At 39.7% G+C, this 20,949-nt stretch overlaps 1 protein-coding gene across 3 annotated transcripts in view; it reads left to right on the plus strand.

The window, feature by feature from the left end:
* The window catches only part of ACYP2 (acylphosphatase 2), a 327,177-nt gene that overhangs the window by 65,251 nt on the left and 240,977 nt on the right, over positions 1-20,949 (plus strand). Inside the window, exon 1 of one of the 3 annotated variants that reach the window (XM_060117195.1) lies at positions 10,842-10,924. The exons of the other annotated variants lie outside the window; for them this stretch is intronic. The gene's annotated coding sequence lies outside the window, so the exon portion shown is untranslated. Of the gene's footprint in view, positions 1-10,841; positions 10,925-20,949 lie in introns of those variants that run through there. 3 annotated transcript variants of the gene reach the window in all.

Below are 20,949 nucleotides of genomic sequence, written 5' to 3' on the forward strand. Positions count from 1 at the left end.
TGGCAGGCAGATTCTTAACCACTGCATCACCAGGGAAGTCCCTCACAGCCATATTTTCAATTTCTATAAACTTATTCTTATTCTGATAATTTCTTTGTTAAAACAATCATCCTCCTCTTGTTTCATGAATATAATACATTCTTTTATCTCTCTGATGATATCAATTACAGTTTTTAATAAAGTTTTATTCTGTTCCTTGCATTATCTTTGCCTCCTCTGGGATTTGTTGTTGATATTGGAGGTTTTCCTCAAATATCTTGTAGTCATTGGTTAAATACTTACATTTTTAATAATCTAACAATTTTTTCCAGAGGTGAGTAGAGTATATGAATTTATTTATTCAAATACCTTTTATATTTACATGACAGAATTTTATCAAATTCTCTATACACCCACATTTAATAATGAGGCACAAAATGCTTATTTTTATGCACAGGAAGCACTCATGCTTCTCAGCCCTTAGCCTTTCTGAATGTGTGCAGGGTAAATTGTATGCTTTTTGGTATCTATTTTTTGGATACTTAGGCTTTACCTTCTTTTGCTTAGCAATGTCTTTACCATTCTTCCATCTGTTTCCTGGCTTTAAAAAATGTGTTGTTTTTTGTCTGCTGATACTCATTACCTATTTGCTCTTAAGATTTGTGCCATTTTTTGGTGGAATTTCAGAAAAGAGACAAATACATGTAATTAATCTGCCATATTTAACTGGATGTTTTGATTTTAGCAATCTGACTTACTGGATATGAAGATGTCTTTTATGTCTCTGAAATATTAAACTAATAAAAATATGTTGGTTTTGACTGGCCAGTATTATTTTCCTCCTTCCTCTGGTAAAAGCAGTTGCCTCATTACTTTGAGTGAATCCCCAACCCAAGTGGTTCTGGTGGGGCTGCCAATCATAGGTCCTCAGCCCCTGACTACAGGGATGGGCATGTGATCTAATCTGGAAAATTGGTTTTGCTCTCTTGGAAATATGACTCCTGAGAAGAGGCAAGTAGAGACAGCGTGCCGATATTGCTGAGTTTTCTTATTGGTGACCCCTAGAGGAATGGTCTCTGATTGTACAAGCCTGTTGGGCAGAGTAGAAACCGACTCTGATTAGCTTCAGCAGGAAAGGGTTTTAATGGGAGTATATTGGGTAGTTTGTGAAGTTTATGAGAAGTTTTCGAACCTGATTTAGAGCCTGATCAGAAAATAATCAGTTACCAAGTGTATTAGTTTCCTACTGCTGCTATAACAAATTACCACAAATGTAGTGGTTTAAAACAACACACATTTATACTTTCTTATAGTTCTGCATGTTGAAAGTGTAAAATCAAGGTCTGTTCTTTCTGGAGTCTTCAGGAAATAAACTGTTTTCTTGCCTTTTTCCAGCTTCTAGGGGCTGTCTTTCCTCGCATCCCTCTAACCTCCTGTTTTTGTCGACATGTTTCCTTTCTCTCTGATCTCCTGCCTCCCTCTTATGAGGATTCTTGAAATTACATTAGGCCCACTCAGATAATCCTGGATACTCTCCCTTAACTTAAGGTTCACATCTTCAAATTTCCTTGTACAATGGAAGGTAATATATTCATAGGTCCCAGGGAGTAGGACATGGCCATTATTCAGCCCACCACACCAAGGAAGACTAAACAGCCAAGAACACAGCTGTATTACAGCACAGCACAGTCATAAATCCTCACTGCTACCAACACTGAATATACACACACAGGGCTGTCAACTGAAACCCCAGAGCTGCCCTGATTCCTCTTCTCCCCAAGCGGCGCACTGATTATTATTAGTTTATCATCCAATGTCCATTCTCGTCTATTCTTCAGTAATAGAATTTTCATCTGGTCATGTAACCACCCAGAATAAACACTTTCTCAGTCTTCCTGCAGCTAGGAATGGCCACGTGACTAAGTTTTGGACAATGAGGTGTAAGTGAAATTGTCCTGTGGCAGCTTCTGAGAACCTTCCTTAGGAGAGGGTTGGGATTTGCCTGACTCTTCATTCCTTCTTGCATTCTGCTGCCACCTTGGACCATGAGAACGAGGGCCACACCCTAAGGATGGCAGAGAGTGAATAGAATGAGCCTGGGTCCCTGGGGACTTCATGGAGCAGAGCTGCTGTACCAACTCTGGACTTCTTGTCTCCAGGCTCAGTTTATGTGAGAGAGAATTAAAATTTTATCTGTTTAAACCACTGTTATTTGGGGTTTTCTATTATGTTTAGTGGAACTTAATTTTAAATGATACACTGAGGCTTTCTTATTCAGCTCTTCCTTCTACTGGGTGAGCTGCTCCAGTATCTTGCTCACAAACTTTTTTGCCTTAAGTTAGAAGGATTTTGTTTCTGGGCCTGCTGGAAGGAATTGTACCAGCCAAAGGAAAGTTAAGAATGTCACATACTGATAGCACCACAGTGATACTATCATAGTCAGAAAACTGATTACTGAATCCTCTAGCCCAGTAAGTCTCTAACAGAGGAGATACTATATACCCTTAAGGCATTTTGGAAACTTGTAGACCCATTTTGGCTTATTAAAATGATTGGAGGATGCACTGGCATTTCGTGGGCTGGGGCCAGAGGTATTTTGCAATGTAAAAGACTAACCCATACATCGAAAAATTGTTCCGTGAATTGAATGAGACTTCAAATGTTCTGTAGAACTTTCATGTAAGTATAAAACTTATTTACAAGTATCTGTGCCTAGAACTCAACTCCATTTTATATAAAGTTCTAAGTAGCTTTTACATATCTTTAAGATCACTGAATTTTCCAGGAATGTAACTACTCTGTAAGCCAAGAGAAAATTGTTCATTGTTTGCTGGGGAACTTTACCAAGAGGCATTCACTATTTTGAAAATACACGTGTGACAACAATGCCGCTCATGGCATTTGAGTCTCCAGTACAGCATGAAATGCATTTGTGCTTTTTGCATTCACAGTGATTCTACCCATAGGTGTAAGTCTCTGAGTGCCTAAGAGTCTACATTCTGAGATATATATTACTTTATTATAAATATATTTTATTTATCCTTTATTTTATAGTTAGAGCATTACATTGGTTTAAAAAATATTTTATATAAATAATATTACCTATGAGTTGATTTCAGGATAGCAGAGGCAGCATTATAAATCTTTGTTATAAAAAGGGAGCATTAGGTCTGGTAGAGCTCCGGGCAATAAAAACAAGCACAATCCACTAGTGGAAGCAATGTCTGGGGGGTGCTGAATCTGTTTCCCAAAGGTTGGCATGAGTTCTTTGGACCTGGGAAAGAGCTGAGACTTGAAGGACTCCCTTGATAAGGCTCAGGGGCTTCTCTAAACATCTCTTACTAGCCCTCAACATTACCTTGACTCTGACCACCAAATCATGTATTATTCCTTTCTTCCTCCAGTGGATTACTTTGTAACTGACCTTGAACACCAGCCATCACTGTTCAGCCTCCATATCATTTCCTCTGTGACACTGGAAATCAGTATTTTTAGTTGCTGGATCCAGATAAACCTATACAGAGAAAGTAAATCTGGTTCCACTTTTACTTCCTGTACAGGATATCATTAGCATATTTTCCATATGAATAGGGACTATCGGGAACCATATGTTATTTACCATATGTCATTATGCCTGTTTCAAGGCACATTTTTTTTTTTTTTTTTTTTTTTTGCGGTACGCGGGCTTCTCACTGCTGCGGCCTCTCCCCCCGCGGAGCACAGGCTCCGGACGCGGACGTGCAGGCTCAGCGGCCATGGCTCACGGGCCCAGCCGCTCCGCGGCACGCGGGATCCCTCCGGACCGGGGCACGAACCCATGTCCCCTGCACCGGCAGGCGGACTCCCAACCACTGCGCCACCAGGGAAGCCCTAAGGCACATTTTAATATAGCACAAAGGCAAAAAGGTTTAAATTGAAATGCTTTCTGTGCATTGTGGTTTAAAGTTTTTGATTATCATGAAGCCTGAGTAAGTTAGCTCTCTTCATCTATTTCATAGAATGAGCTCTCAATAAATTACTTAGAAAAGTTAACCTAGCAGGAGAAACTTTGGGCAAAATAAAAATAAATTATTAGCCTTCTAGCTCAATTTAAGGCAAGGCTTCATAGATTTTGTGATTACATGCCATTTTATGAGGTGGACAAAGAAGAAACTGGGAAAGAGTCTGGTTGACAAGGAAGAAGGAAGGCATGATTTCCCTATTCATGTTATTAAAGGCTCAAGAATTAGGCTATTTCCAATATTAAAGGTACTTTCAATATATCCCATATTGAAGATACTTTCTTTAATTCAAGAAATATTGGGACTTCCCTGATGACACAGTGGTTAAGAATCCGCCTGCCAATGTAGGGGACATGGGTTCGAGCCCTGGTCCGGGAAGATCCCACATGCCGCAGAGCAACTAAGCCCATGCGCTACAACTACTGAGCCTGTGTTCTAGAACCCGCAAGCCACAACTACTGAGCCCACATGCCACAACTACTGAAGCTGGTGCGCCTAGAGCCCTCTTGTTGCTCTGCAACAAGAGAAGCCATCACAACAAGGAGCCTGCGCACCGCAACGAAGAGTAGCCCCTGGTCGCCGCAACTAGAGAAAGCCTGCGAGTAGCAATGAAGACCCAATGCAGCCAAAAATAAATAAATTTATTTTTTTAAAAAAGAAGTATTTATTGAGGCCCTTTTGTGTTTTAGGTACTATTCTAGTTTCTGAGGAAACAGTGGTGAGCAAAGACAGAAACAATCCCTGACCTCAAGGAATTTAAAATTGTTATTAATACCTATTAATAATAATTTAAAAACCACTTATGATTATATAGTTACACATAGAGGTAAATACTATTAAGGACTTTGTAACATATACAGATATCCAATCATTATGTTGTACAGCTGAAACCAATAAAATGTTATATGTCAATTATACTGCAATAAAATTGTTTTTTTTTTAAGTACTGTTAAGAAAAGGAACCTAAAACAGGACACTGACTACCCTGGATTTTTTTCCAGTAGCCCTTCCAAATCCAAACTCTATCTTTCTTGACCCTGCCCTGTGTTCCAAGAGATTGCCTTGGTGGCCTCCAACAACAGGCGACTTGTCCCTCTGGCCTCAGTTTGGGTTTGGCCAATAAGAGGCATCAGCAGGAGGTTCGAGAGTGGGAGCAGTGTGAAATCAGGCTATTAACTCCCCCTCCCTGCCAGTATAAATTGACTTCGTTTCTTTGTTGGAGGCCACAGCTATTCGCGCTGGTTCCAGGAACACCCACCTCATCCCTTACCCCTGTAACTGAGGGGTGATAGGGTTTCTTACTATTGCTAGCCAAGGATGCTTTACTACAGCTGGTCTGGCTGGCTTCCCTTAACAGGGCCCACATCTTTGTAAATGATCTCATTGAACTCACCTGTGAGTGTGCCATCGTTTTCCTAACAGTACCCGAACCTATACACTAGCCTGGACCAGAGTGAGGTAGGACTGCTGACAGATAAGGGAGGATTCTAGGCAGAGGGAAGAGCCATACGGGAGAAATGTTTGAAGGAAGGACAGTGTAGCTGGAGCACAGAGAGAGAGGGGTTGAGATGGTGCTGGAGGGGGAGACAAAGACAAATCATAGGCCATAGGTTGTAGTGGACGTTACTCTTTCTTTCTCTTTATTTTGACCACTCAGCATTTGAAACTCCTTCTTGTGTTTGGGGAATTCCCCACTTAATAGTAGGTAGGGCCGACTTCCTGCTATAGAAACTCAGCTCCAGGTGGCTAGGTGTGGTCACATGACCTAGCCTCAGCCAATCACGTGCACCCACTCAGTATTTGGGTCAGGAGCCAGATGCAAAACAGTGAAGAATTCCCTTCTTGCTTTGGTAAGTGTGACAGTGGCTTCAGCAACGGTTTCCAGGATATTGGCAGTACAAGCTGCGGCACCCATTTCCTCAGCTTGTTCCCCAGCCTTATGGGTGGCTCACATTTCTTTATAAGTTTCTCTCTTGTCTGAGTCAATTTCTTTCTAGTGGCAATATCCTTTTAATAAATTTCTTTGCTCTTTAAATCAGCCAGAGATAATTTCTGTTGTTGGTAACTAAGGTATACTGTGGTAACTAAGAACATTATACTTTAATGACCACGACAAGTGTTTTGACCTTTATCATAGGAACAAAGGGAAGCTATTGAAGCAGTAGGAATGGAGTGGTGGCAGTGACAGGATCAAGTTCACATTTTGGAGAAATCTGTCGGACTGCATCCAAGAAGATCTAACTTAAATGTAGGGAGACCAAGAAATGGGTGCTGTTGGCTTAGACTAGTAGGGGTTGCAGTGGAGACAGGGAGAAGTCCATGGATGTAAGGGTAATTTAGCAGGTGAACTTGCTGTGATTGGATGTGGGGGAGGTTAAGGAAAGGTGAGGCATCAAGGTTAGTCCTCCATTTTCTGATCCCTGAACTTGTGTTGACTGACTACATGAATTCAACTACTTTGTTTAAAGCCTTGATTGCTACCCAGGACTTAATGGCTAATCAAAATGATTTTTCCATCCTTTTATGTTTCATGTACACACATAAACTTGTTAGAGTTGGATGCCAAATTGCACATAAATTGTCTTCAGATCCAGACTCTGAATTCAGACCATGTTTCAAAGCTTGGCTATCACCAGTGAAGAGAAACACAGTCAGTCTGAGTCACACTGTGAAGTAGTATTTTGTGCTGAAGATTCATCTGCAACACTTGAATCAACACATCCTTGGGCTCTTATGAGTAGGAGGCAAACCATTTAGAGAATCCAGAATTGGGCTGCCATCTGTTGTTCATGGGCTTTGCTTCTTGTGCATAACTGGGGAATAAAACATTTAACAGGCGGTATCTAGAAAGTCATGTACAGCAACTCCATTCATGAGAAAACTCTAAATTGTGTTTTCTGTTTAAGGACATTGTTTAAATGTCCCTCTGGTCTTGTTGTATGCATCCTCAGTTGAATGAATTATTGCCTGAAGTCCACAATTATCAACATGTACACCATGACCTAATATCCAGAAATTGTGAAACTAATATTTGTTGCTTACTGGTATTCACAGCCTCCTCAATGTGAGTCAAGCCGTGTTTAAGACCTCTTCCAAACTTGACTTATTTACAACTTTCCCTAACCAAGGCATAAAATTTCCATTTATTGTACACTTATTTTGTACCAATTACTCTGCCAACCACTAATAAATATATATTTATACACCCTCACACACACCATGTATTTATTTAGCTCTCACTCTAACCATGTGAAGTAGGTATTATTGACCATATTTTACACATAAGGGAATTGAGGTCCACATTTTGAAATCCTGATTTGAACCCAGATATGTATTACTGGGCCCATGCCAAATGGCTGCGCCACAAAATCATCTGACTTATCATTTGTTACTCTCCTTTATTCTGTGTTCCCTCAGCTGGTATCAATCCCGAATGTATTATATTATTTTGAAATTGAAGACATCATGTAATGCATGTAATGCATTCTAATAGAGATAAAAGCATAGACAAATAAATTAATGGAAAAGTAAGGTGAGAAGATACATGCACGCCAATGTTCATTGCAGCATTATTTAAAATAGCCAAGATATAGGAGCAACCTAAGTACTCATCAATAGATTAGTGGATGAAGAAGATGTGGTGTGTGTATATACACACACACACATATATATACACAATGGAATATTACTCAGCCATAAAAAGCATGAAATCTTGCCATTTGCAACAATGTGGGTGGACCTAGAGTGTACTATGCTAAGTGAAATAAGTCAGAGAAAGACAAATACTATATTATTTCATTTATATGTGGAATCTAAAAAAACAAAAACAAATGAACAGATATAACTAAATAGAAACAGAGTCATAGATACAGAGAACAAACAGGTGGTTTCCAGAGGGGAGGTGGGGTGGGGGGGGGGAGGAGAGAAATAGGTGAGGGAGATTATGAGGTACATAATCTTATTTAAGTTTAAATTAAAAATAAACCTAAAGTAATTTATTTTAAGTTACAAAATAAATGAGTCATGGGTATGAAATGTACAGTGTGGGGAATATAATCAATTATGTAATTTTTATATGATGATGGTTGTAACTAGATTTACCATGGTGATCATTTGAAAAGTATTGAAATAGTGAGTCACTGTGTTGTACACTAACATAGTTTTGTAGGTCAATTATACTTCAAAAACAAATAAACAAACAAATAAACATACTCAGAAAAAGAGATCAGATTTGCGGTTATCAGAGGCAGGAGGGGGAACTGGATGAAGGTGATTAAAAGGTACAAACTTCCAGTTGTAAGATAAATAAGTACTAGGGATATAATATAAAACATGATAGGTATAATTAACACTGCTGTATGCTATATATGAAAGTTTTAAACGAAGTAAATCCTAAGAGTTCTCATCACAAGGGAAAACATTTTTTTCTATTCCTTTAATTTTGTATCTATATGAGATGATGGATGTTCACTAAACTTGCTGTGGTGATTATTTCATGATGTATGTAAGTCAAATCATTTTACAGTACAACTTAAACTTATACAGTGCTGTATATCAGTTGTATCGCAATAAAACTGGAAGAAGGAAAAAAGTAAGTAGGGTGAGGAGTTAAAGAAGTAGTTAAAAGAATTGAACCGTTAAGTAGTTAAAAGAAGTCATCAGGATCTCTGATCAGTCCAGGAAAATTAGTGGAACACTTTTCAATTGATTCCTCCATATGACACCTATGTTATTGGTTAAGGTGAGAAATAGAATCAGAAGATTTTTTTAAAACATGAGACAAGCTCCACTACAATAAAGGGAAAATACTAGACCTGGAGTCAAAAGACAGGGTTTGAATTCCAGCTTTGAATTCTAGGTTTACTACCTGTTGTGTGAACTTGGGTAAATCACTTGACATCTCAGAGTCTCTGTCTCCTCGGATGATAACACCTCTATTATACAACATTTGTGAGGATTAAATGTTGCTCATTTCTGAAATTATTTATAAAGTATAAAGCATTATACAAATGCAGATGTTATTGTTAACCTATTTGAGGCCTTAAAAGTTAAATTTCTGGAAGTCAAGTCAAGGGCAAATGGTGTCCGTGTTTCTATAAGCAGGGCAACATCACTAGCAGCAATACCAACTATCATGGCAATGCTTATACTTGCTCAATTTTCACATCTTACTTTCTTCCTAAAACAGCACTGTGAAGCATTGCAGTGTTATAAAATGTATAGAACAGGAAGCTGAAATATGAAGACCTCCAGTGTCAGAGAGAGAATAAGAAATAAAATTAGGATTTAATTCTACCTTACACTGTATTTCCCCTCTTTAGAATACCTTTGCTTAACACCATTTATGGAAAAAATTGTCACTACGCATCTGTGATTAAATTTAGCAGATACTGTTGAAAGGTGAGACTAAGAGAGCCTACTTAATATGAACTGTTATCTGCTAGGGAAAAAAATGGGTTTCAGGTATTCCTAGAGCTCAGTCTAGCAAATTATTCATCATTAAGGGGGGAAATCTGTGATAACTACTTACAATTCTTTTTTCAACATCTCAACTTTGAATTTATACCTGAAAGTGATTTATTTTTTCCTATGCAAGATGTCCCGTACTTACTATGGCCATGTAGTGGCCTGGCAAACCTTCAGGGGAAAGTAAAACTTAACAAAACAATAGATAGTTTTCAGTTCAGTGACTCTTTATAGTTAACATTTAAGTTATTTGCCTTTTCCAAATAGAAGCTGTAGGAACAAGCTGTTTTATTAGTATCCTAAGTGCTTTGGTTATCTTTAGCATGAAGTATTTTTAACTCTGTTTGTATAACCCATAGGATTTAAGTAAAACATTGAGGAAAGGAGACTGAACGCACATTGTTCAGTGTGACGTTTCATTTTATAGGTTTATTTTGGCATGGAAGTTGTCTGGTTGAATGTTTCACTGATAGGCTGGCTTAGCTTCTTCTTACACTGTAACTGATATTTCTATGTGGAGGGACATTGATTTTTTTTAATAATATTGGGCCTTTCTCTGCTCCATTAGTCACTTCATTCCAGGAGAGGAGGGATGACATTGTTTTGTTGAATTTGAGAGAGGAACAGGGTTTGCATAGTCTTATCCATTTGCAGTATACACTATTTGGTAACTCTTCCTAGCTTACAAAAAACCCTCGGTACTTCCTTGCTTCCAGGGATGGACTGCACACAGCAGGATGATCACCTCCAGCCACAGGTGGAGGTGGGTGAATTTGGGCCAATGAGATTTCCTCTCTAGGGACTGATTAAAGAGAGTCAGTCAGTCTGGCCATGATACACATGTAAACTCAGGAGTTTGGGCGTGGCCATTGCTTTCCTCCGTAAAAATTAATAAAGGGAAACCTCACTAAAATGGAGTCAGGAAGCCAGAAGGGGGAGCTCTCACTCCCATACCACTCTTCAGTACAGGTCCCAACAGAAAGGGATGTACAATACTTTGCATCTCCAGCAGAAAGTGGCCCTACTTTACCACTGCCAGCTGGAGGAAGAAAGAATTCTCCTTGCCTGGCAACAGCTAAGCCAATGAGAGACTGTTGCACGTCAGCCAGTGAAAAGCCACTATACTTCAAACTCCCAGTTTCATCCAGTGGACTTTTTGTTTATAATAGCCCCTCCCAACTTTCTCTTCTCCTCTATAAAAGAGCTCCCTTTCTTTCGTTTTACCAGACTTGCATGGGGTTCACTATAGTTGCATGTCTCAAATTGCAATTCTTTCTGTTCCCAAATAAAACCATTTTGTTGGTAAAGTAACTGGCTGTTTTGTTTTAGGTTAACACGTCCTATGTGGACAGAGAAGCAAAAGCTACTCTGCTGAAAAAGGAAGATAAACTAGGTCCAAAGAAGAGAACTTCTTGGATTCTGATGGCTTTTTAGTTCTTACTTCCAGTTCTTTTCTGGGGCCTGGTTGAATTCCTGACGTGAGTTCTATGAGATGCCTGTATCCTTATAATTATAAAATCCTCTTTTTGCTTTTGCTAAAGGTAGCACTAGTTGTTTTCTGTTACATGTTCCCAAAGTATCTTAATAAATACATTATTTAGTTGTGGTTAATAGAATAAATAATCATATACAGGCTGTTTGAGGAAGAGGCTCTACATGTATTTATTGGTACAGCCATTGTAGGTGGTGTAATGAAATTGTATTCTAACTATCCTTGTTTAGTTTAATTTATTAAACATAATATGTAAAGAGAGCATAAAATATAGTCATGTGAATGGGGCACTTTTAAGCAAACCTGGCTAGTTTTAGAAAGTAGGAATATATTTCTAACTAAAGAGAGTTTTGTTGTTGTTTTGTTTTGTGGAAGAAAACAATTGGGTTAGAACAATTGACCGAATAGTAAACTTCTTTTTAAAAATAAATTTATTTATTTATTTTTGGCTGCATTGGGTCTTTATTGCTGCGCATGGGCTTTTCTCTAGTGGAGGAGAGCAGAGGCTGCTCTTTGTTGCAGCGTGCGGGCTTCTCATTGCGGTGGCTTCTCTTGTTGTGAAGCATGGGGTCTAGGTGCGCAGGCTCAGTAGTTGTGGCTCATGGGCTGTAGAGTGCAGGCTCAGTAGTTGTGGCGCATGGGCTTAGTTGTTCTGCAGTATGTGGAATCTTCCCGGACCAGGACTTGAACCCGTGTCCCCTGCATTGGCATTGGCAGGCAGATTCTTAACCACTGCACCACCAGGGAGGTCCTCAACAAATATTGATAGATGGCACACACAGGGGGTCAGAAGTAATCTGTTCAACCTTGTCAGGAATATCTATGAAATATTTAAAGTAAGGAAAATAAGAAAATAAATGTGGTATTTAATAATGGTTTTTCTTATTAGCTACAGAATTACACAAAATGGCAATTCTTATTGAGTCAATAATATAATTCATTTTATGTTATAAACAAATAGGTGATCTTTGTCTCTTCATTCATTAACATGAGTTGTATTTGTCCAGGGGATATAGGGGTCATGAAGATGTAGTCCCTGCTCCGAGGTCACATGGAGATTCAGAAGTTGCAAATCAGCTAAATTCTGGCTTGGGATTCCATTTAGCTGTATTTGCCATTGCCAGCCTATAGATCCTGGATAGTAAATGGTCAGCCTCAAAATGTGCCCAGTGACAGTAACCAGAGGGATGAAATATTTATATAACCCAACCGGAAGATAATGTGATTCAGCTTTTCCATACATGGGGATAATTTGCCTGATATCCCCCACCTCCATTTCCCCAAGAACTTGCATAAATATCTCCCACTGCCCAAATGAAGCAAAAAATAGAATTAATAGTAGTTTGTATCTCTTAATCCTCTACCCCTATCCTGCCCCTCCTTCCTTCCCTCTCTGATTTGTTATAATCATTTGTTTGTTTTATTTTTGAGAGTCCACATATAAGTGATAATGTACAGTATTTGTCTTTCTCTGTCTGACTTATTTCACTAAACATAATACCCTCCAGGTCCATCTATGTTGTTACAAATGGCAAAATTTCATTCTTCTTTATGGCTGAGTAGTTTTCCTTGCATATATATACCACATCTTCTTTATCCATTCATCTGTTGATGGACACTTAGGTTGCTTTCATATCTTGGCTATTGTAAATAACGCTACTATGAACATTTTGGGTACATGCATCTTTTCAAATTAGTGTTTTCATTGTCTTCTATACCCAGGAGTGGAATTGCTGGATCACATGGTAGTTCTAGTTTTAATTTTTTGAGGAACCTTCATGCACTTTTCCATAGGGGCTGCACCAATTTACATTCCCACTAACAGTTTACAAGGGTTACCTTTTCTCCACATCCTCACCAACACTTGTAATTTGTGGTCTTTAAAAAATATATATGTATATATATATATATATATATATATATATATATATATATATATATATATTTAAAATATTTATTTATTTATTTATTTATTTATTTATTTTGGTTGTGCCCGGTCTTAGTTGTGGCATGCGGGATCTTCGTTGCAGCATGTGGACTCTTAGTTGTGGCATGCATTCAGGATCTAGTTCCCCGACCAAGGATCGAACCCGGGCCCACTGCACTGGGAGTGCGGAGTCCTACCCACAGGACCATCATGGAAGTCCCATAATTTGTGGTCTTTTTTTTTTTTTTTTGCGGTATGCGGGCCTCTCACTGTTGTGGCCTCTCCCATTGCGGAGCACAGGCTCTGGACGCGCAGGCTCAGCGGCCATGGCTCACGGGCCCAGCTGCTCCGTGGCATGTGGGATCTTCCTGGACTGGGGCATGAACCCGTGTCCCCTGCATCAGCAGGTGGACTCTCAACCACTGCGCCACCAGGGAAGCCCAATTTGTGGTCTTTTTGATGATAGCCACTCTGACAGGGGTGAGGTGATGCCTCATCACAGTTTTGATTTGCATTTCTCTGATGATTAGCAATGTTGAGAATCTTTTCTTGTGCCTGTTGGCTATCTGTATGTCTTCTTTGGAAAAATGTCTATTCAGGTGTTCTATGCATTTTTTAAAAAAATTTTTGGCTGGGTCTTCGTTGCTGCACGAGAGCTTTCTCTAGTTGTGGTGAGCGGGGGCTACTCTTCATTGTGGTGTGTGAGCTTCTCATTGAGGTGGCTTCTCTTGTGAAACACGGGCTCTAGGCACGTGGGCTTCAGTAGTTGTGGTGCATGGGCTCAGTAGTTTTGGCTCACGGGTTCTAGAGTGCAAGCTCAGTAGTTGTGGTGCACAGGTTTAGTTGCTCTGCAGCATGGGATCTTCCCGGACCAGGGCTCGAATGAACCCGTGTCCCCTGCATTGGCAGGCGGATTCTTCACCACTGTGCCACCAGGGAAGTCTCTCTGTGCATTTTTTAATTGGGTTTTTTTTTTTGAGACTGAGTTGTATGAGTTGTTTATATATTTTAGATGTTAACCCTTAATCAGGCATATCATTTGCAAATATTTTCTCCCATTCTGTCTTTTCGTTTTGTTGATGGTTTCCTTTGCTGTGCAAAAGCTCTTAAGTTTAATTAGGTCCAGTCTGTTTATTTTTGCTTTTGTTTCCTTTGCCTTGGAGACAGATCCAAAAACATTGCTACACCTTATGTCAAAGAGTGTTTTACCTATATTATCTTCTGGGAACTTGATGGTTTCCAATATTACATTTAGGACTTTAATCCATTTTGAGTTTATTTTAGTATATGGTGTGAGAAAATGCTCTAATTTTTCTTTTAGATGCAGTTGTCCAGTTTTTCCAGCACTGTTATTGAAGAGACTATCTTTTCCCTTGTATATTCTTGCCTCTTTTGTCATAGATTAATTGGCCATAAGTGTGTTGGTTTATTTCTGGGTTCTCTATTCTGTTCCATTGATCTCTGTGTCTGTTTTTTTGTCAATACTATACTGTTTTGATTACTGTAACTATGTAGTGTACTCTAAAGTCAGGGAGTGTGATACCTCCAGCTCTGTTCTTTCTCAAGATTGTTTTGGCTATTTGGGATCTTTAGTGTTTCCATACAAATTTAAAAGTTATTTATTCTAGTTCTGCAGCAAATGCCATTGGTATTTTGATAGGGATTGCATTGAATCTGTAGATCGCCTTGGGTAGTTTGGTCATTTTAACAATGTTAATTCTTTCAATCCATGAACATGGTAATCTTACCATCTGTTTTTGTATCATCTTCAGTTTCTTTCATCAGTGTCAGTGTCTTACAGTTTTCTGAGTACAGGTCTTTTACCTCCTTGGTTAAATGTATTCCTAGGTATTTTATTCTTTTAGATGTGATTGTAAATGGGATTGTTTCCTTTATTTCTCTTTCTGATAGTTCATTGTTATTGTATAGGAATGCAACAGATATTTCTGTATCTTAATTTTGCATCCTGCCAATCTACTGAATTCACTGATGAACTCTAGTAGTTTTTTGGTGGCATCTTTAGGAACTTCTATGTATAGTATTATGACATCTGCAAACAGTGACAGTTTTACTTCTTCCTTTACAATTGGGATTCCTTATACTTCTTTTTCTTGCCTGATTTCTGTGTTTAGGACTTCCAATACTATGTTGAATAAAAGCACTGTATGGGCATTTTTGTCTTGTTCCAGATCTTAGAGGAGATGCTTTCAGCTTTTCACTCTGAGTATGATGTTAGCTCTGGGCTTACCATATATGGCCTTTATTATGTTGAGGTATGTTCCCTCTATACCCACTTTGTGTAGAATTTTTTTCATAAATTGAAGTTGAATTCTGTCAAAAGCTTTTCTCCATTTATTGAGATGATCATATGGTTTTTATTCTTCAGTTTGTTAATGTGTTATATCACATTGATCAATTTGTGGATACTAGACCATCCTTGCCTACCTGGGATAAATCCCACTTGATCATGGTTTATGATCCTTTAAATGTATTGTTGGATTCAGATTGTTAATATTTTATTGAGGATTTTTGCATCTATGTTCATCAGTGATATTGGCCTGTGGTTTTCTTTTTTTGAAGTATCTTTGTCTGATTTTGGTATCAGGGTGATGCTGGCCTCATAGAATAAGTTTGGAAGTATTCCTTCCTCTGCAAATTTTTGGAATAGTTTGAGAAGGATAGGTGTTAACTCTCCTCTAAATGTTTGGCAGAATTCACCTATAAATTCACCTGGTCCTGGACTTTGCTTTGGTAGGTTTTTTTTAAATTACTGATTAAATTTTATTACTGGTAATTGGTCTGGTCATATTTTTTATTCCTGGAGCAGTCTTGGGAGATTGTATGTTTCTAGGAATTTTTCCATTTCTTCTAGATTGTCCATTTTATTGACATATAGTTGTTCTTAGTAATCTCTTATGATTCTTTGTATTTCTGTGGTGTCAGTAATAACTTCTTCTCTTTCATTTCTGATTTTATTGATTTGTGCCCTCTACCTTTTTCTCTTGATGAGTCTGGCTAAAGGTTTATCAATTTTGTTTATCTTTTCAGAGGAGTAGCTATTAGTTTCATTGATCTTTTCTACTGTTTTTTTTTAGTCTTTATTTCATTTATTTCTGTTCTAATATTTATGATTTCTTTCCTTCTACTACCTTTGGGTTTTGTTTGTTCGTCTTTTTCCAGTTCCTTTAGGTGTATGGTTAGGTTGTTTATTTGAGATTTTTGTTGTTTCCTGGGGTAGGCTTGTATCACTATAAACTTCCTTCTTAGAATTAGAACTGATTTTGCTGTGTTCCATTGATTGTGAAACATTGTGTTTTCATTTTCATTTGTCCCCAGGTATTTTTTATTACTTCTTTGATTTCTTTAGTGATCCATTGGTTGTTTAGTAGCATATAGTTTAGTCTCTATGTGTTTGAGTTTTTTGCATTTTTTTCCTTATAGCTAATTTCTAGTCTCATAGTGTTGTGGTCAGAAAATATGCTTGATATGATTTTGATTTTCTTAAATTTACTGAGACTATGTTTTATGGCCTAGCATATGATCTATCCTGGAGAATGTTCCAAGTGCACTTGATGAGAATGTGCATTCTGCTGCTTTTGGATAGAATATTCTCTCTCTCTCTCTCTCTCTCTCTCTATATATATATATATATATATATATATAGAGAGAGAGAGAGAGAGAGAGAGAGAGAGAGAGAGAGAGAGAGAGTCCATCTGGTCTAATGTGTCATTTAAGGCCAGTGTTTTCTAATTGATTTTCAATCTGGATGATATAAGTGGGGTGTTAAAGTCCCCTGCTATTATTGTATTACTGTCAATTTTGCCCCTTATGTCTGCTAGTATTTACTTTATATATTTAGGTGCTCCTATGTTGGGTGCATATAACTGTTATATTTTCTTCTTGGATTTATCCCCTGACTGTTATGTAATGTTCTTTTTTTGTCTCTTTTTACAATTTTTTGTCTAAGTATTGCCACACTGGCTTTATTCCATTTGCATGGAATAACTTTTTTCATCCCCTCACTTTCAGTCTGTGTGTATCTTTAGGTCTGAAGTCAGTCTCTTGTAGGCAGCTTATATATAGGTCTTGTTTTGTATCCACTCAGCCAGTCTGTGTCCTTTTTTTTTTCCCCCTTTTATGGCTGTTAGTATTTGCCTTATGTATTGAGGTGCTCCTCTGTTGGGTGCATAAATATTTACAATTGTTATATCTTCTTCTTGGATCGATCCCTTGATCATTATGTAGTGTCCTTCTTTGTCTCTTCTAGTAGTCTTTATTTTTTTATTTTATTTATTTATTTTTTTTTGCGGTATGCGGGCCTCTCACTGTTGTGGCCTCCCCCATGCGGAGCACAGGCTCCGGACGCGCAGGCTCCGGACGCGCAGGCTCAGTGGCCATGGCTCACGGGCCCAGCCGCTCCGCGGCATATGGGATCCTCCCAGACCGGGGCACGAAACCGTATCCCCTGCATCGGCAGGCGGACTCTCAACCACTTGCGCCACCAGGGAGGCCCTAGTAGTCTTTATTTTAAAGTATTTTGTCTGATATGAGAATTGCTACTCCAGCTTTCTTTTGGTTTCCATTTGCATGGAATATCTTTTCCCGTCCCCTTACTTTCAGTCTGTATGTGTCTCTAGGTCTGAAGTGGGTCTCTTGTAGACAGCATATATATGGGTCTTGTTTTTGTATCCATTCAGCCAATCTGTGTCTTTTGGTTGGAGCATTTATTCCATTTACATTTAAGGTAATTATCGATATGTATGTTCCTATTCCCATTTTCTTAATTGCTTTGGGTTCGTTATTGTAGGTCTTTTCCTTCTGTTGTGTTTCTTGCCTAGAGAAGTTCCTTTAGCATTTGTTGTAAAGCTGGTTTGGTGGTGCTGAACTCTCTCAGCTTTTTCTTGTCTGTAAATGTTTTAATTTCTCCATCAAATCTGAATGAGATCCTTGCTGGGTAGAGTAATCTTGGTTGCAGGTTTTTCTCCTTCATCACTTTAATTATGTCCTGCCAGTCCCTTCTGGCTTGCAGAGTTTCTGCTGAAAGATCAGCTGTTAACCTTATGGGGATTCCCTTGTGTGTTATTTGTTGTTTTTCCCTTGCTGCTTTTAATATGTTTTCTTTGTATTTAATTTTTGACAGTTTGATTAATATGTGTCTTGGCGTATTTCTCCTTGGATTTATCCTGTATGGGACTCTCTGTGCCTCCTGGACTTGATTAACTATTTCCTTTCCCACATTAGGGAAGTTTTCAACTATAATCTCTTCAAATATTTTCTCAGTCCCTTTCTTTTTCTCTTCTTCTTCTGGAACCCCTATAATTCGAATGTTGGTGCATTTAATGTTGTCCCAGAGGTCTCTGAGACTGTCCTCTGTTCTTTTCATTCTTTTTTCTTTCTTCTGCTCTGCTGTAGTTATTTCCACTATTTTATCTTCCAGGTCACTTATCCAATCTTCTGCCTCAGTTATTCTGCTATTGATCCCTTCTGGAGAATTTTTAATTTCATTTATTGTGTTTCTAATCGTTGCTTGATTCATCTTTAGTTCTTCTAGGTCCTTATTAACTGTTTCTTGCATTTTGTCTATTCTATTTCCAAGGTTTTGGATCATCTTTACTATCATTATTCTGAATTCTTTTTCAGGTAGACTACCTATTTCCTCTTCATTTGTTAGGTCTGGTAGGTTTTTATCTTGCTCCTTCTCCTACTGTGTGTTTTTCTATCTTCTCATTTTGCTTATCTTACTGTGTTTGGGGGTCTCGTTTTTGCAGGCTGCAGGTTCGTAGTTCCCATTGTTTTTAGTGTCTGTCCCCAGTGGCTAAGGTTGGTTCAGTGGGTTGTGTAGGCTTCCTGGTGGAGGGGACTAGTGCCTGTGTTCTGGTGGATGAGGCTGGATCTTGTCTTTCTGGTGGGCAGGTCCATGTCTGGTGGTGTGTTTTGGGGTGTCTGTGGACTTTTTATGATTTTAGGCAGCCTGTCTTCTAATGGATAGGATTGTGTTCCTGTCTTGCTAGTTGTTTGGCATAGGGTGTCCAGCACTGTAGCTTGCTGGTCCTTGAGTGAAGCTGGGTGCTGGTGTTGAGATGGAGATCTCTGGAAGATTTTCGCCGTTTGATATTATGTGGAGCTGGGAGGTCTCTTGTGGACCAGTGTCCTGAAGTTGGCTCTCCCACCTCAGAGGCACAACACTGACTGCTGGCTGAAGCACCAAGAACCTTTCATCCACACGGCTCCTCAATTTGGGATGATTCGTTGTCTATTCATGTATTCCACAGATGCAGGGTACATCAAATTGATTGTGGAGTTTTAATCTGCTGCTTCTGAGGCTGCTGGGAGAGATTTCCCTTTCTCTTCCTTGTCCTCACAGCTCCCGGGTCTCAGTTTTGGATTTGGCCCTGCCTCTGCATGTAGGTCACCAGAGGGCGTCTGTTCTTTGCTCAGACAGGACAGGGTTAAAGGAGCAGCCGCTTTGGGGACTCTGGCTCACTCAGGCCACGGGGGAGGGAGGGGCATGGAGTGCGGGGTGAGCCTGCGGGGTGAGCCTGCGGCGGCAGAGGCCAGCGTGACGTTGCACCAGCCAGAGGCGCTCCGTGCGCTCTCCCGGGGAAGCTGTCCCTGGATCCCGGGACCCCGGCAGTGACGGGCTGCACAGGCTCCCCGGAAGGGGGGCATGGACAGTGACCTGCGCTCGCACACAGGCCTCTTGGTGGCGGGAGCAGCAGCTCCAGCGTCCCACGCCTGACTCTGGGGTCTGCGCTTTCAGCCGCGGCTCGCGCCTGTCTCTGGAGCTCCTTTAAGCAGCGCTCTTAATCCCCTATCCTCGCGCACCAGGAAACAAAGAGGGAAGAAAAAGTCTCTTGCCTCTTCGGCAGGTCCAGACTTTTTCCTTGACTCCCTCCCAGCTAGCTGTGGCGCATTAGCCCCTCAGGCTGTGTTCACGCCGCCAGCCCCAGTCCTCTCCCTGCGCTCTGACCGAAACCCGAGCCTCAGCTCCCAGCCCCGCCCGCCCTGGCGGGCGAGCAGACAAGCCTCTCGGGCTGATGAGTGCCGGTCGGCACCGATCCTCTGTGCGGAAATCTCTCCGCTTTGCCCTCCGCACCCCTGTTGCTGTGCTCTCCTCCGCGACTTGGAAGCTTTCCCCCTCCACCACCCACAGTCTCCGCCTGCAAAGGGGCTTCGTAGTGTGTGGAAACCTTTCCTCCTTCATGGCTCCCTCCCACTGGTGCAGGTCCCGTCCCTATCCTTTTGTCTCTGTTTATTCTTTTTTCTTTTGCCCAACCCAGGTACGTGGGGGAGTTTCTTGCCTTTTTGGGGGTCTGAGGTCTTCTGCCAGCGTTCAGTAGGTGTTCTCCAGTCTGTGTCTTTTGATTGGAGCATTTAGTCCATTTACATTTAAAGTAATTATAGAATTAACACACTATTGAAAGTCAACTATACTTCAATAAAAAATATAATTTTTGGTAGGTCTGCGCAACTGCCATTTTGTTAGCTGTTTTGGGGCTTCTTTCTATAGTTCTTTTTTGTCCCTTTCTTCTTCTTTTGCTTTCTTCCAGTGTGATTTGATGACTATCTCTAGTGTTTGGATTACTTTATCTTTTTTGTGTGTGTCTATCTATTACGGATTTTTGGTTTTTGGTTACCATGAGGTTAATATATAGTAATCTCTATATATACACAATTATTATTTTTTATACAGCAGGTTCTTATTAGTTATCCATTTTATACATATTAGTGTATATATGTCAATCCCAATCTCCCAATGCATCACACACACACACACACACACACACACACACACACACACACACACACACCGCCACTTTCCCCCCTTGGTGTCCATATGTTTGTTCTCTTCATCTGTGTCTCATTTTCTGCCCTGCAAACTGGTTCATCTGTACCATTTTTCTAGGTTCCACATATATGCATTAATATACGATATTTGTTTTTCTCTTTCTGACTTCACTCTGTATGACAGTCTCTAGGTTCATCCATGTCTCTACAAATGACCCAATTTCTTTCCTTTTTATGGCTGAGTAATATTCCATTGTATATATATACCACGACTTCCTTATCCATTCATCTGTCGA

Source organism: Mesoplodon densirostris, chromosome 14 (assembly GCF_025265405.1).
Source record: "Mesoplodon densirostris isolate mMesDen1 chromosome 14, mMesDen1 primary haplotype, whole genome shotgun sequence".
Taxonomy (NCBI): domain Eukaryota; kingdom Metazoa; phylum Chordata; class Mammalia; order Artiodactyla; family Ziphiidae; genus Mesoplodon; species Mesoplodon densirostris.